This window comes from Symphalangus syndactylus, chromosome 2 (assembly GCF_028878055.3).
Source record: "Symphalangus syndactylus isolate Jambi chromosome 2, NHGRI_mSymSyn1-v2.1_pri, whole genome shotgun sequence".
Classification (NCBI taxonomy): Eukaryota; Metazoa; Chordata; class Mammalia; order Primates; family Hylobatidae; genus Symphalangus; species Symphalangus syndactylus.
In genome coordinates, this window is record NC_072424.2 from 148,117,348 (window position 1) to 148,133,826 (window position 16,479).

Below are 16,479 nucleotides of genomic sequence, written 5' to 3' on the forward strand. Positions count from 1 at the left end.
CACAAACCTTTCAACACCAGGCGTGGTATTAATCTTGCACAGAATATAATGTTTTCACATATTTTATTCTGATTTCCTACAAAGTAATTTCAATTTCTAGCTAAAGCTAATGGATTTTTCTAGTGAAAACATTGTGTACCGAATGACTTTCCAGTGAGATCCGCGTACCATGCGCCATTTTCATGTTCGTGCTCATTTCTCTGAAGTCTGTTTGCCTTTAATTCACCATAATGAAATTCCTTGTGTACTTTTATTGGCAACCATTGCATAGTGACACTTGCATCCAAATGTAATTCCATTTGAGCTTGGCAGTGTTTGCTTTTTTATCAGAAGAGGAAAGTTAGAGGGAACAAGGGGCAAAGATGTGTGTAAGAATATCTGAGGGACCATCACAGCATCATCACAAATTCAAGATTTTTTTGAAACATTAGACAAGGGACTGACAGCCATGCCCTGGGATGGCTGAAACACTTCACAACCTGCTCATGTTTATGACCAAAATCATCACCTAAAATGAATTCAATGTGTCAATATCATAATATTGTTTGTGTATAAGTAATCATGAAGCAGTTAGGGAAGGGAGTATAATCTAGTAAGAAATTGGAACAAAAAGTGTTAGACAAAATTCAAGAAGATTTAAAAGAAGAAAATTAACCTGTCTGATCTGAACAGAATTGGAAAAGCACATCAATCATAGCTCTATACATTGACCATAGACTTAAAGCATAACGTAAAAATAAAGAAGGCAGATAACTCAGGAAAACATTTCTATTAAATCTACTCCGTAAAGTTTTCCCATACTTTTATTTTACTAACAGGAGCATACATTTAAATCTGACAAAATCATATATATTTTGTTGATTCAATTTGTAGCAGATAGAGGAGCATGTCCCAGTGCTATGACAGTGAGTTGTCACTATAACATACCACTGCTTTACATCTTACTCACAGGCTAAAATGTTTACCCCTAGAGTCGTGACTTTGTATATGACAGGAGATTGCTACTAAAAGTAAATATATTTGGCTGAAGGGTAGATACAACTTTAGGCCATTATATCATTCACTAAAATTTAGCTGGCATTTACATATTTACCTGCTTAGTTCATATGACAAATATGTTTGAGAGACTGCCATATACAAAAAAAAAAGATGGAACCATCTTACAAATTTAGAGATTACTTAAAGAAATGGAACTGAAGGGTTAACTGTGATGGCAAGAATGAAGAGAGCAAAACCAGAGGGTACTTCAAGGAGAACAGGCATGAGAGAGGCATTATAATTTGGAGGGTGCTATGATTTGAACCTATGTGCCCATCCAAAGTTTGTATGTTGAAACTAAAATCCCAGGACAATGACATCAAGAGATGGGGCTTTTGGTTAAGTGATTAAATGAAGAAGGATCCACCCTCATGAATGAGATAAACGTCCTCGTAAAAGATGCTTTAGAGGAATGCCGGGCTCCTCAGTCTCTTCTGCCATGTCGTTACATTGTCCGTTTTTGCCCACTTTTGTCACGTGAAGACGAAGCAAGAAGGTGCCACCTCGGGACCAACTGCCAAATCTCCACTGCCTTGATTTCGGACTTCTCAGCCCCAGAACTGTGAGAAATACATTTCTGTTTTTTATGAATTACTCAATCTGTGGCATTTTGTTATAGCAGCATACAGACAAAAACAGGGTAAACAGCCTGGTGAGAGTGGATATTTTAGAAACTTGAGATGATTCAATGTCGCTGATTCTCCATTTTCTCATATGTAAAATGAAGGAAATAATGCTGATTACTTCATAGTTCATTGTACAAATTAAATTAACTATGTAAATAAAGCAATATAGTTCCTTTTATCTAGTATACATTGTTTAAGTGTTGTTGTCATTACATGAGGAAAACAAGAACTTCCCCAAACAGAAGGATGTGGGAACCAAAACTAAGATATAAGAAAGGACCAAAGTTCACTGTGACAATCTGGTCAAGCGCTGGTTAGGGAAGATAGCATAATGTTACGCATAGATATTATTATAGGATAATTTTCCTCCACCCCGAACTCCTCTAGCACTTTCCCTACGTCTTTCATTGCACTTCTTCATTTGTCTCTTTAATTACGGTTATTTATATAAATCTTTTAGCTTCCTACAAAAATAAGCTTGTAGTGGGACAGATTCTTGAGGATCTATGTCAAAGCAATTTTTCTATTTCCTACAGCAAGTAACCCAGTAGTAATCACACAGAATTTGTTAAAAGAATAAACATAGGAAGATTAATTTCCATTTTTTTCTTTGCTAATTTTTAATCAGAATTATACCATTGTTAGGGAGGGAGAAATTATAAATTGAGGACATGAGTATTAACATTTAAATCTGTTATTCTGCTTTATTTTAGAGCTTGCCATGTTTTGTGATTAAAAAAAGAAACAGGACATTCTATATAGCTGTTGCAAAACGTGTGGTCTGTTGGTGAACTAGCAGCACCAGCATTATCAAGATTTCCTTAGTTTGCAGGGCTACTGAGTCAGAATTCGCATTTTGACAAAACTCCAGGTGATTCATGCTCTGCATTTAAGTTGGAGAAGCACTGTTCTATAGTTCTCCTTATGTCCTAAATGCATTGTCAGTGAAAGAAAATACTATACGTATGATAATAATAACGGTAATATTAACAAAAATGTAACTATTAGTAATTTTCTATGCTCTCCCAGATACTAAGTCCTTTATTTAATACTTGTGATATTTCTGCGAAGTTGCAATTGATATCACCTACTAAACTGATACTCAGAAATCTGAAGTAATTCTCCAAGGTCACAAAGCTAGTGAATCACAAACCAGATTTTTAAACTCTTGCTGCTTCATTCCAAAGACTAAACCGTTTCTAACTCACGGTTAATACATTTGCTTCTGCCTTCCATTTCCTAAATATGGTTTCCTTTCTATTTCATTAGCTTTACTTATACATGACTGATTTTTAACCCTCTCTAACATTTGCAGAATATGGTGTACTATGGTTAATAAGGACAATACCAAGTAATATCATGTTGAGAAAGCGTGCAGAAGTAGCATCAAAAAACAGACTTTTTCCAAAATGTTTACTAAAAACTTTCAATAAAAAGAAGATTTTCTACTTAGAATTTCTACCTTGCATAACTCAAATGGAGCATGATTATTAAAATGACAAAAAGATTCCGTAATTGCCTAAGAGCTAAGAATAAGAATTGCTATATAAAAAAGCATAAATATGCCATATGAATGACATGTATAAGAATCATGGGAGTGCTATTTGGTATTTAGTATTTAGTTCCATTCTGCAGCATGATCAAAAAGAAGCATCTGTATAGTTCACTGTGCATTATAGCACAATAAATCACCTCATTAGGCTCAGATATATGTAAAGATTTACAGTCTGGGAAAGTCCACTAGATATTCTTAATCACTTCTTAGACTGTACTGTCCCCCATATTTCTCTTTTTCTATAGAAAGGTTGCACATGGAAAGGCTTTATTTGAAATCCAGCAATGAATGGAATGTCTGTGAAGCAAGAAATAGATGGAAATTGACATTTTAAAAGAAAGTTTGGCTTCTGAAGAGATACAGCTGTGACCTTGGTCTTTTTGTTGGAGAGAAGTATTCCCTAGCCTTACTGTACTATTTTTCCCAAAGCACCCTCTCTATTGTTCTCCCTTCATCTCTGGCTCGTATCATATGGCCCCTCCCTCATTCTATCTGGTGAGTTCTGAGAAAAATGCTTAAATTCTGCAGAGAAGATTGAGAACAATGCTAAATATTCCTCAGAGAAGCAAAATATTATGTTAACAGTTTATATTTTCACATGAAATTGTCTATCTCTTCTCTCTGTCTCATGTGTGTATGTGTGTATGTGTGTATGTGTATATATATATATACATATAATATACAGTAGATATGTATATATAGAGTATAATATTCAGTATATATGTATATATAGTATAATATACCGTATATATGTATATATATACAGTGTGTGTGTGTATATATATATACATATATATATATATATATGTATATATATACTACCATTTACCTCCCAGGCTATACGTCCTGACATCTTAAAAGTAGAAAGCCCTCACAGGCCGCGGTTGCTCATGCCTGTAATCCCAGCACTTTGAGAGGCCGAGGCGTGCAGATCACCTGAGGTCGGGAGTTCAAGACCAGCCTGACCAACATGGTGAAACCCCATCTCTACTAAAAATACAAAAAATTAGCTGGGCGTTGTGTTGCGCACCTGTAATCCCAGCTACTCAGGAGGTGGAGGCAGGAGAATCACATGAACCCGGGAGTCGGAGGTTGTGTGAGCCGAGACCATGACATTGCACTGCAGCCTGGGCAATGAGAGCAAAACTCCATCTGAAAAATAAAGGTGGATAGGCCTTAAAAGACTTTTGAAAATGAGATTTGTCAAATATTTATTAGAGATGAAGAAAATAAGTGCGGACCCACACGTAACTTGTCTGAGGTCACAGAAGTAGGGACCCACACGTAACTTGTATGAGGTCACAGAGGTAGTCATGCTGCAGCAGCCTTATTGGTTTTCCTCTATGACATGCATTATTATTGTTTTTGATCATTTCAAGAGGTTTCTAGTCGATAGTGGGACAAAATTTCTAATTTGGGAACCTAATTTTCTCTGCAAATCTTCTTTACATCTCTAGCTTATTAATACACCTCAGAAGTGTTACAGGAATTAATTCGCAGGATTTTGAAGAATATTTTGAGGTATGCTGGGAAAAATCATGTCAAGTATCAATGATTAGAAACTAAACAATCAATATTAGATATTGTAAAATTATATTTAATCTTCCATATGGCATAAATAAGTTATTTTAATATACAGTCGTTGTACTTTGTAAATTTGCATATAAAATATTTGAGAAAATAACTTTCAATATGTAAAATGTAAATATACAAAGGAAAGGATCGGAAAAAATAGATAAAAATAATCAGGCTAAGAAAACACTACAGTGTCACCCTCAGAAGACTATAGAAGGATTCTCACCCTCGAGAAACAGAGGAACTTGAACATGGAAATGACCCTCTGCTGGCCATACTGATTATGGTACATAATTTTAAAAGGCTTTTAGAGAGAAGGGAAATGTTTTATTATGCATTCAGCACAGTGTTATGGTGATGTTTCTTAACTATCAGCTATTTTTAAAATTCTTATAATCTTTCTATAGATGACAAAGTTACATAAATATGAAGGATAAGAAGGGCCCCTGCAAACCTGATAATACAAGTCTCTTTTCAATGATAACGTATTTCTAAGCGCGCATCTCCTAATCATATTGATGTGCATTAAGTGTTCTTTTACCTACACCTGTCAAAGTGGCTAAAGTAATATTTCATGAGGAGATAATTTTTTCCATTAGGTGATTTTTTCCGCATAATACTCTAACATTTCCTATTCCATCTTTCTCGAAAAAGTTTACATGATATACATATACAATTACTAAAATTTTGGCGGCATAAATAATTTAAATGGACTTTACTTCAAAGATAATATTTACTTTTAAAGTTGTAAACCTTTGAATCATCAATTAATTAGAATTATCTTTTTCTTTATAAATAAAGTTTTTTGTCCCTACATATTTATGATTTGGAAATTTTCACCTGGAAAATTTCATTTTCAGTTGTATGCCTTGTCTTTAGTATAAAATTCAGTATTTCAATTTCAATATAATTTTTTGATTGATTTTAATGCAGAGAACAGAAAGGAATATCTTCAAATATAAACTACACAGAATCATTCTGTGAAACATCTTTCCGATCTGTGCATTCAGCTAACAGAGTTAAACCGTACTTTTGATTGAGCAGTTCTGAACACTCTTTCTGTAGAAAATGCAACTGGACATTTGCAGCGCTAAGAGGGTAGTAGTGGAAAAAGGAATATATTCAAATATAAAGTAAACAGAAGCATTCTGTGAAATTTCTTTCTGTTCTCTGCAACTTCTTTCTGTTCTCTGCATTCAACTAACAGAGTTGAGCCTTACTTTTGAAGGAGCAGTTCCGAAACACTCTTTGTGTAGAAACTGAAATTGGACATTCGGAGAGCTAAGAGGATAAAAGTCGAAAAAGGAATATCTTCAGCTAAATACTACACAGAAGCATTCTGTGAAACTTATTTCTGATATGTGCATTCAACTAACAGAGTAAAACCATACTTTTGATTGAGCCATTATGAACACTCTTTCTGAAGAAAATGCAAGGGGACATTCGGAGCACTAAGAAGGTAATACAGGAAAAAGGAATATATTCAAATATAAACTACACAGAAGAATTCTGTGAAACTTCTTTCTGTTCTGTGCATTCAACTAACAGAGTTGAACCTTACTTTTGATTGAGCCGTCCTGAAACACTCATTCTGTAGAAACTGCAATTGGACATTCTGAGCGCTAAGTGGCCTATATTGGGAAAAAGAATATCTCCAAATAAAAACAACTCAGAAGAATTCTGTGAAACTTATTTCTGATCTGTGCATTCAGCTAACAGAGTTAAACCATACTTTTGATTGAGCAGTTATTAAACACTGTTTCTGTAGGAAATGCAAGTGGACATTAGGAGCGCTAAGATTGTAATAGTGGAAAAAGGAATATCCCCAAATAAAAACTACACAGAAGCATTCTCTGAAACTCCTTTCTGTTCTCTGCATTAAACTAACAGAGTTGAGCCTTACTTTTGAAGGAGCTGTTCTGAAACACTCTTTGTGTAGAAACTGCCAATGGACATTCGGAACGCTAAGAGGGAAATAGTCGAAAAAGGAATATCTTCAACTAAATACTAAACAGAAGCATTCTGTGAAACTTCTTTCTTTTCTGTGCATTCAACTAAAAGAGTTGAACCTTACTTTTGATTGAGCCGTTCTGAAACACTCTTTCTGTAGAAAATGCAAGTGGTGATTCGGAGCGCTAAGAGGGTAATAGAGGAAAAAGGAATATCTTCAAATATAAACTACACAGAAGCATTCTGTAGAACTTCTTTCTGTTCCTTGCATTCAACTAACAATATTGAACCTTACTTTTGATTGACCAGTTCTGAAACTCTCTTTCTGTAGATACTGCAATTGGAAATTCTGAACGCTAAGAGTCCTATATTGGAAAAAGGAATATCTTCAAATAAAAACTACACAAAAGAATTCTGTGAAACTTCTTTCTGATCTGTGCATTCAACTAACAGAGTTAAACCATACTTTTGATTGAGCAGTTCTGAACACTCTTTCTGTAGAAAATGCAAGTGGACATTCGGAGCTCTAAGAGGGTAATAGTGGAAAAAGTAATATCGTCAAATAAGAACTACAGACAAGCATTCTGTGAAACTACTTTCTGTTCTGTGCATTCAAATAACAGAGTTGAACCTTACTTTTGATAGAGCCATTCTGAAACACTCTTTCTGTAGAAAATTCAATTGGACAATCTGAGCGATAAGAGGCCTATATTGGGAAAAAGAATATCTTCAAATAAAAACTACACAGAAGCATTCTGTGACACTTTTTCTGATCTGTGCATTCAGCTAACAGAGTTAAATCATACATTTGATTGATCAGTTCTGAACACTCTTTCTGTAGAAAATACAACTGGACATTTGGAGCGCTAAGAGGGTAGTAGTGCAAAAAGGAATATATTCAAATATAAACTACACAGAAGCATTCTGTGAAACTTGTTTCTGTTCTGTGCATTCAACTAACATAGTTGAACCTTACTTTTGATTGAGCCTTTCTGAAACACTCTTTCTGTAGAAAATGCAATCGGACATTCTGAGTGCTAAGAGGCCTATATTGGTAAAAAGAATATCTTCATATAAACACTACACAGCAGCATTCTGTGAAACTCCTTTCTGATCTGTGCATTCAGCTAACAGAGTTAAACCATACTTTTGATTGAGCAGTTCTGAAACACTCTTTCTGTAGAAAATGCAACTGGACATTCAGAGCGCTAAGTGGGTAATAGTGGAAAATGGAATATCTTCAAATATAAACTACACAGAAGAATTCTGTGAAACTTATTTCTGATCTGTGCATTCACCTAACACAGTTAAACCATACTTTTGATAGAGCAGTTCTGAACACACTTTCTGTAGAAAATGCAAGTGGACATTCGGAGATCTAAGAGGCCTATATTGGTAAAAAGAATATCTTCATATAAACACTACACAGCAGCATTCTGTGAAGCTTCTTTCTGATCTGTGCATTCAGCTAACAGAGTTAAACCATACTTTTGATTGAGCAGTTCTGAAACACTCTTTCTGTAGAAAATGCAACTGGACATTCAGAGCGCTAAGTGGGTAATAGTGGAAAATGGAATATATTCAAATATAAACTACACAGAAGCATTCTGTGAAACTACATTCTGTTCTGTGCATTCAACTAACAGAGTTGAACCTTAATTTTGATTGAGCAGTTCTGAAACACTCTTTCTGTAGAAAGTGTAATTGGATTTCTGAACGCTAAGAGTCCTATATTGAGAAAAATAATATCTTCAAATAAAAACTACAGAGATGCATTATCTGAAACTACTTTCTGATCTGTGCATTCAGCTAACAGAATTAAATGATACATTTGATTTAGCAGTTCTGAAACACTCTTTCTGTAGAAAATGCAAGTGGACATTCGGTGCGCTAAGTTGGTAATTGTGGAAAAAGTAATATCTTCAAATAAAAACTACACAGAGGCATTCTCTGAAACTTCTTTCTGTTCTCTGCATTCAACTAACAGAGTTGAGCCTTATTTTTGAAGGAGCAGCCCTGAAACACACTTTCTGTAGAAACTGCAAGTGGACATTCCGAGCGCTACTAGGGTAATAGTGGAAAAAGGAATACCTTCAAATAAATACTACACAGAAGCAATCTGTGAAACTACTTTCTGTTCTGTGAATTCAACTAAAAGTGTTGAACCCTACTTTTCATTTTGCCGTTCTGAAACACTCTTTCTGTAGAAACTGCAATTGGATATTCGGAGCGCTAAGAGGCCTATATTTGAAAAAGGACTATCTTCAAATAAAAACTACACAGAAGCATTCTGTGAAACTTCGTACTGATATGTGCATTCAGCTAACAGAGATAAACCATACTTTTGATTGAGCAGTTCTGAACAATCTTTTTGTAGAAAATGCAGGTGGACATTCGGAACGCTAAGAGGGTAATACTGAAAAAAGGAATATATTCAAATATAAACTACACAGAAGCATTCTGTGAAACTTCTTTCTGTTCTCTGCATTCAACTTACAGTGTTGAGCATTACTTTTGAAGGAGCAGTTCTGAAAAACTCTTTGTGTAGAAACTGCCAGTGGACATTCGGAGCGCTAAGAGGTTAATATTCAAAAAAGGAATATCTTCAACTAAATACTACACAGAAGCCTTCTCTGAAACTTATTTCTGATATGTGCATTTAACTAACAGAGTAAAACCATATTTTTGATTGAGCCGTTCTGAACACTCTTTATGTAGAAAATGCAAGTGGACATTCGGAGTGCTAAGAGGGTAATAGTGGAAAAAGGAATATATTCAAATATAAACTACTGAGAAGCATTCTGTGAAACTTCTTTTTGTTCTGTGCATTCAACTAACAGAGTTGAACCTTACTTTTGATTGAGCCGTTCTGAAACACTCTTTCTGTAGAAACTGCAATTTAACATACTGAGCGCTATGATGCCTATATTGGGATAAAGAATATCTTAAAGTAAAAACTAAACAGATGCATTCTGTGAAACTTCTTTCTTATCTGTGCATTCAGCTAACAGAGTTAAACGATACTTTTGATTTAGCAGTTCTGAAACACTCTTTCTGTAGAAAATGGAAGTGGTCATTCGGTGCGCTAAGATGGTAATTGTGGAAAAAGGAATATCTTCAAATAAAAACTACACAGAGGCATTCTCTGAAACTTGTTTCTGTTCTCTGCTTTCAACTAACAGGGTTGAGCCTTATTTTTGAAGGAGCAGTCCTGAAACACTCTTTCTGTAGAAACTGCAAGTGGACATTCGGAGCGCTAAGAGGGTAATAGTGGAAAAAGGAATATATTCAAATAAATACTACACAGAAGCATTCTGTGAAACTACTTTCTGTTCTGTGCATTCAACTAAAAGAGTTGAACCCTACTTTTGATTGAGCCATTCTGAAACACTCTTTCTGTAGAAACTGCAATTGGATATTCGGAGCGCTAAGAGGCCTATATTGGAAAAAGGACTATCTTCAAATAAAAACTACACAGAAGCATTCCGTGAAACTTCGTACTGATCTGTGCATTCAGCTAACAGAATTAAACCATACTTTTGATTGAGCAGTTCGGAAACACTCTTTCTGTAGAAAATGCAAGTGGACATTCGGAGCGCTTAGAAGGTAATAGTGGAAAAAGGAACATCTTCAAATATAAACTACACAGAAGCATTCTATGAAACTTCTTTCTGTTCCGTTCATTCAACTAACAGAGTTGAACCTTACATTTGATTGAGCAGTTCAGAAACACTCTTTCTGTAGATACTGCAATTGGACATACTGAGCGCTAAGACTCTTTTATTGGAGAAAGGAATATCTTCAAATAAAAAGTACACAGAAGCATTCTGTGAAAATTCTTTCTGATTTGTGCATTCAGCTAACAGAGTTAAACCATACTTTTGATTGAGCAGTTCTGAACACTCTTTCTGTAGAAAATGCAAGTGGACATTCGGAGCGCTAAGAGGGTAATACTGAAAAAGGGAATATATTCAAATATAAACTACACAGAGGCATTCTGTGTAACTCCTTTCTGTTCTCTGCATTCAACTAACAGAGTTGAGCCCTACTTTTGAAGGAGCAGTTCTGAAACACTCTTTGTGTAGAAACTGAAATTGGACATTCGGAGAGCTAAGAGGATAATAGTCGAAAAAGGAATATCTTCAACAAAATACTACACGGAAGGATTCTGTGAAACTTATTTCTGATATGTGCATTCAAATAACAGAGTAAAACCATACTTTTGATTGAGCCGTTCTGAACACTCTTTCTGTAGAAAATGCAAGTGGACATTCGGAGCACTAAGAGGGTAATACTGGAAAAAGGAATATATTCAAATATAAACTACACAGAAGCATTCTGTGAAACTTCTTGCTGTTCTGTGCATTCAAGTAACAGAGTTGAACCTTACTTTTGATGGAACTGTTCTGAAACCCTCTTTCTGTAGAAAATGCAAGTGGACATTCGGAGCGCTAAGATGGTAATAGTGGAAAAAGGAATACATTCAAATATAAACTACACAGAAGCATTCTGTGAAACTTCTTTCTGTTCTGTGCATTCAACTAACAGAGTTGAACCTTACTTTTGATTGAGCCTTCTGAAACACTCATTCTGTAGAAACTGCAATTGGACATTCTGAGCGCTAAGTGGCCTATATTGGGAAAAAGAATATCTCCAAATAAAAACTACTCAGAAGCATTCTGTGAAACTTATTTCTGATCTGTGCATTCAGCTAACAGAGTTAAACGATACTTTTGATTGAGAATTTATGAGACACTCTTTCTGTAGAAAATGCAAGTGGACATTCGGAGCGCTAAGATTGTATTAGTGGAAAAAGGAATATCCCCAAATTAAAACTACACAGAAGCATTCTCTGAAACTCTTTTCTGTTCTCTGCATTCAACTAACAGATTTGAGCCTTACTTTGAAGGAGCTGTTCTGAAACACTCATTGTGTAGAAACTGCCAGTGGACATTCGGAACGCTAAGAGGGTAATAGTTGAAAAAGGAATATCTATAACTAAATACTACACAGAAGCATTCTGTGAAACTTCTTTCTGTTCTGTTCATTCAACTAAAAGAGTTGAACCTTACTTTTGATTGAGCCGTTCTGAAACACTCTTTCTGTAGAAAATGCAAGTGGTGATTCGGAGCGCTAAGAGGGTAATAGTGAAAAAAGGAATATCTTCAAATATAAACTACACAGAAGCATTCTCTGAAACTTCTTTCCGTTCCGTGCATTCAACTAACAGTATTGAACCTTACTTTTGATTGAGCAGTTCTGAAACTCTCTTTCTGCAGATACTGCAATTGGACATTCTGAGCGCTAAGAGACCTATATTGGAAAAAGGAATATCTTCAAATAAAAACTACACAGAAGAATTCTGTGAAACTTCTTTCTGATCTGTGCATTCAACTAACAGAGTTAAACCATACTTTTGATTGAGCAGTTCTGAACACTCTTTCTGTAGAAAATGCAAGTGGACATTCGGAGCTCTAAGTGGGTAATAGTGGAAAAAGTAATATCGTCAAATATGAATTACAGAGAAGCATTCTGTGAAACTACTTTCTGTTCTGTGCATTCAAATAACAGAGTTGAGCCCTACTTTTGAAGGAGCAGTTCTGAAACACTCTTTGTGTAGAAACTGCAATTGGACAATCTGAGCGCTAGAGGCCTATATTGGGAAAAAGAATATCTTCAAATAAAAACTACACAGAAGCATTCTGTGCAACTTCTTTCTAATCTGTGCATTCAGCTAAGAGAGTTAAAACATACATTTGATTGAGCAGTTCTGAACACTCTTTCTGTAGAAAATGCAACTGGACATTTGGAGCGCTAAGAGGGTAGTATTGGAAAAAGCAATATATTCAAATATAAACTACACAGAAGCATTCTGTGAAACTTCTTTTTGTTCTGTGCATTCAACTAACATAGTTGAACCTTACTTTTGATTGAGCTTTTCTGAAACACCCTTTCTGTAGAAACTGCAATTGGACATTCTGAGCGCTAAGAGGCCTATATTGGTAAAAAGAATATCTTCATATAAACATTACACCGCAGCATTCTGTGAAACTTCTTTCTGTTCTGTGCATTCAGCTAACAGAGTTAAACCATTCTTTTGATTGAGCAGTTCTGAAACAATCTTTCTGTAGATAATGCAACTGGAGATTCAGAGCGCTAAGTGGGTAATAGTGAAAAATGGAATATCTTCAAATATAAACTACACAGAAGAATTCTGTGAAACTTCTTTCTGATCTGTGCATTCACCTAACAGGGTTAAACCACACTTATGTTTGAGCAGTTCTGAACACTCCTTCTGTAGAAAATGCAACTGGACATTTGGAGCGCTAAGAGGTTAATAGTGGAAAAAGGAATACCTTCAAATAAATACTACACAGAAGCATTCTGTGAAACTTCTTTCTGTTCTGTTCATTCAACTAAAAGAGTTGAACCTTAGTTTTGATTGAGCCGTTCTGAAACACTCTTTCTGTAGAAACTGCAATTGGATATTCGGAGGGATAAGAGGCCTATATATGAGAAAGGACTATCTTCAAATGAAAACTACACAGAAACATTCTGTGAAACTTCGTACTGATCTGTGCATTCAGCTAACAGAGTTAAACCATACATTTGATTGAGCAGTTCGGAAACACTCTTTCTGTAGAAAATGCAAGTGGACATTCGGAGCGCTTAGAAGGTAATAGTGGAAAAAGGTATATCTTCATATATAAACTACACAGAATCATTCTCTGAAACTTCTTTCTGTTCTGTTCATTCAACTAACAGAGTTGAACCTTACTTTTGATTGAGCCTTTCTGAAACACTCTTTCTGTAGAAACTGCAATTGGACATTCTGTGCGCTAAGAGGCCTATATTGGTAAAAAGAATATCTCCATATAAACACTACACAGCAGCATTCTGTGAAACATTTTTCTGATCTGTGCATTCTGCTAACAGAGCTAAACCATACTTTTGATTGAGCAGTTCTGAAACACTCTTTCTGTAGAAAATGCAACTGGACATTCAGAGAGCTAAGTGGGTAATAGTGGAAAATGGAATATCTTCATATATAAACTACACAGAAGAATTCTGTGAAACTTATTTCTGATCTGTGCATTCACCTAACAGAGTTAAATCATACTTTTGATAGAGCAGTTCTGAACACACTTTCTGTAGAAAATGCAAGTGGACATTCTGAGCTCTAAGAGGGTAACAGTGGAAAAAGGAATATCTTCAAATACAAACTACAGAGAAGCAATCTGTGAAACTACATTCTGTTCTGTGCATTCAACTAACAGATTTGAACCTTAGATTTGATTGAGCCGTTCTGAAACACTCTTTCTGTAGAAAATGCAAGTGGAGATTTGGAGCGCTAAGAGGGTAATAGTGGAAAATGGAATGTCTTCAAATATAAACTGCACAGAATGATTCTGTGAAACTTCTTTCTGATCTGTGCATTAAGCTAACAGAGTTAAACCATACTTTTGATTCAGCAGATCTGAACACTCTTTCTGTAGAAAATGCAACAGGACATTTGGAGCGCTAAGAGGGTAGTAGTGGAAAAAGGAATATATTCAAATATAAACTACACAGAAGCATTCTGTGAAACTTCTTTCTGATCTGAGCATTCAGCTAACAGAGTTAAACCATACTTTTGATTGAGCAGTTTTGAAACACTCTGTCTGTAGAAAATGCAACTGGTCATTCGTAGCGCTAAGTGTGTAATATTGGAAAAAAGAATATGTTCAAATATAAACTACACAGAAGCATTGTATGAAACTTCTTTCTGTTCTGTGCATTCAACTAACAGAGTTGAACCTTACTTTTGATTGAGCCGTTCTGAAAAACTCTTTCTGTAGAAACTGCAATTGGACATTCTAAGCGCTAAGAGGCCTACATTGGGAAAAATAATATCTTCAAATAAAAACTACACAGATGCATTCTGTGAAACTTATTTCTGATCTGTAAATTCAGATAACAGAGCTAAACCATATTTTTGATTGAGCAGTTATGAAACACTCTTTTTGTAGAAAATGCAAGTGGACATTCGGAGCGCTAAAATTGTAATAGAGGAAAAAGGAATATCTCCAATTAAAAACTACACAGAAGCATTCTCTGAAACCCCTTTCTGTTCTCCGCATTCAACTAAGAGAGTTGAGCCTTACTTTCGAAGCAGCAGTTCTGAAACACTCTTTGTGTAGAAAGTGCCAGTGGATATTCGGAGCGCTAAGTGGGTAATAGTCCAAAAAGGAGTATCTTCAAATAAATACTACACAGAAGCATTCTGTGAAACTTCTTTCTGTTCTGTGCATTCAACTAAGAGAGTTGAACCTTACATTTGATTGAGCCGTTCTGAAACACTCTTTCTGTAGAAACTGGAATTGGACATTCTGAGTGCTAAGAGGCCTATATTGGGATAAATAATATCTTCAAATAAAAACTACACAGAAGCATTATTTGAAACTTATTTCTGATATGTGCATTCAGCTAACAGAGTGAAACCATACTTTTGATGGCGCAGTTCAGAACACTCTTTCTGTGGAAAATGCAAGTGGACATTCGGAGCGCTATGAGGGTAAGAGTGGAAAAAGGAATATATTCAAATATAAACTACACAGTAGCATTCTGTGAAACTTCTTTCTGTTCTGTTCATTCAACTAAAAGACTTGAACCTTAGTTTTGATTGAGCCGTTCTGAAACACTCTTTCTGTAGGAACTGCAATTGGACATTCTGAGCGCTAAGAGGCCTATATTGGGAAAATGAATATCTACAAATAAAAAGTACACAGAAGCATTCTGTGAAACTTCTTTCTGTTCTGTTCATTCAACTAAAAGGGTTGTACCTTAGTTTTGATTGAGCCGTTCTGAAACACTCTTTCTGTAGAAACTGCAATTGGACATTCTGAGCGCTAAGAGGCCTATATTGGGAAAAAGAATATCTACAAATAAAAACTACACAGAAGCATTCTGTGATACTTATTTCTGATCTGTGCATTCAGCTAACAGAGTTAAACCATACTTTTGATTGAGCAGATCTGAACACTCTTTCTATAGAAAATGCAACTGGACATTTGGAGAGCTAAGAGGGTAGTAGTGGAAAAAGTAATATATTCAAATATAAACTACACAGAAGCATTCTGTGAAAATTCTTTCTGATCTGAGCATTCAGCTAACAGAGTTAAACCATACTTTTGATTGAGCAGTTTTGAAACACTCTGTCTGTAGAAAATGAAACTGGACATTCGTAGCGCTAAGTGGGTAATAGTGGAAAAAAGAATATGTTCAAATATAAACTACACAGAAGCATTGTATGAAACTTCTTTCTGTTCTGTGCATTCAACTAACAGAGTTGAACCTTACTTTTGATTGAGCCGTTCTGAAACACTCTTTCTGTAGAAACTGCAATTGGACATTCTGAGCGCTAAGAGGCCTATACTGGGAAAAATAATATCTTCAAATAAAAACTACACAGAAGCATTGTGTGAAACTTATTTCTGATATGTGCATTCAGCTAACAGAGTTAAACCATACTTTTGATTGCGCAGTTCCGAACACTATTTCTGTAGAAAATGCAACTGGACATTCGGAGCGCTAAGAGGGTAATACTGAAAAAGGGAATATATTCAAATATAAACTACACAGAGGCATTCTGTGTAACTCCTTTCTGTTCTCTGCATTCAACTAACAGAGTTGAGCCCTACTTTTGAAGGAGCAGTTCTGAAACACTCTTTGTGTAGAAACTGAAATTGGACATTC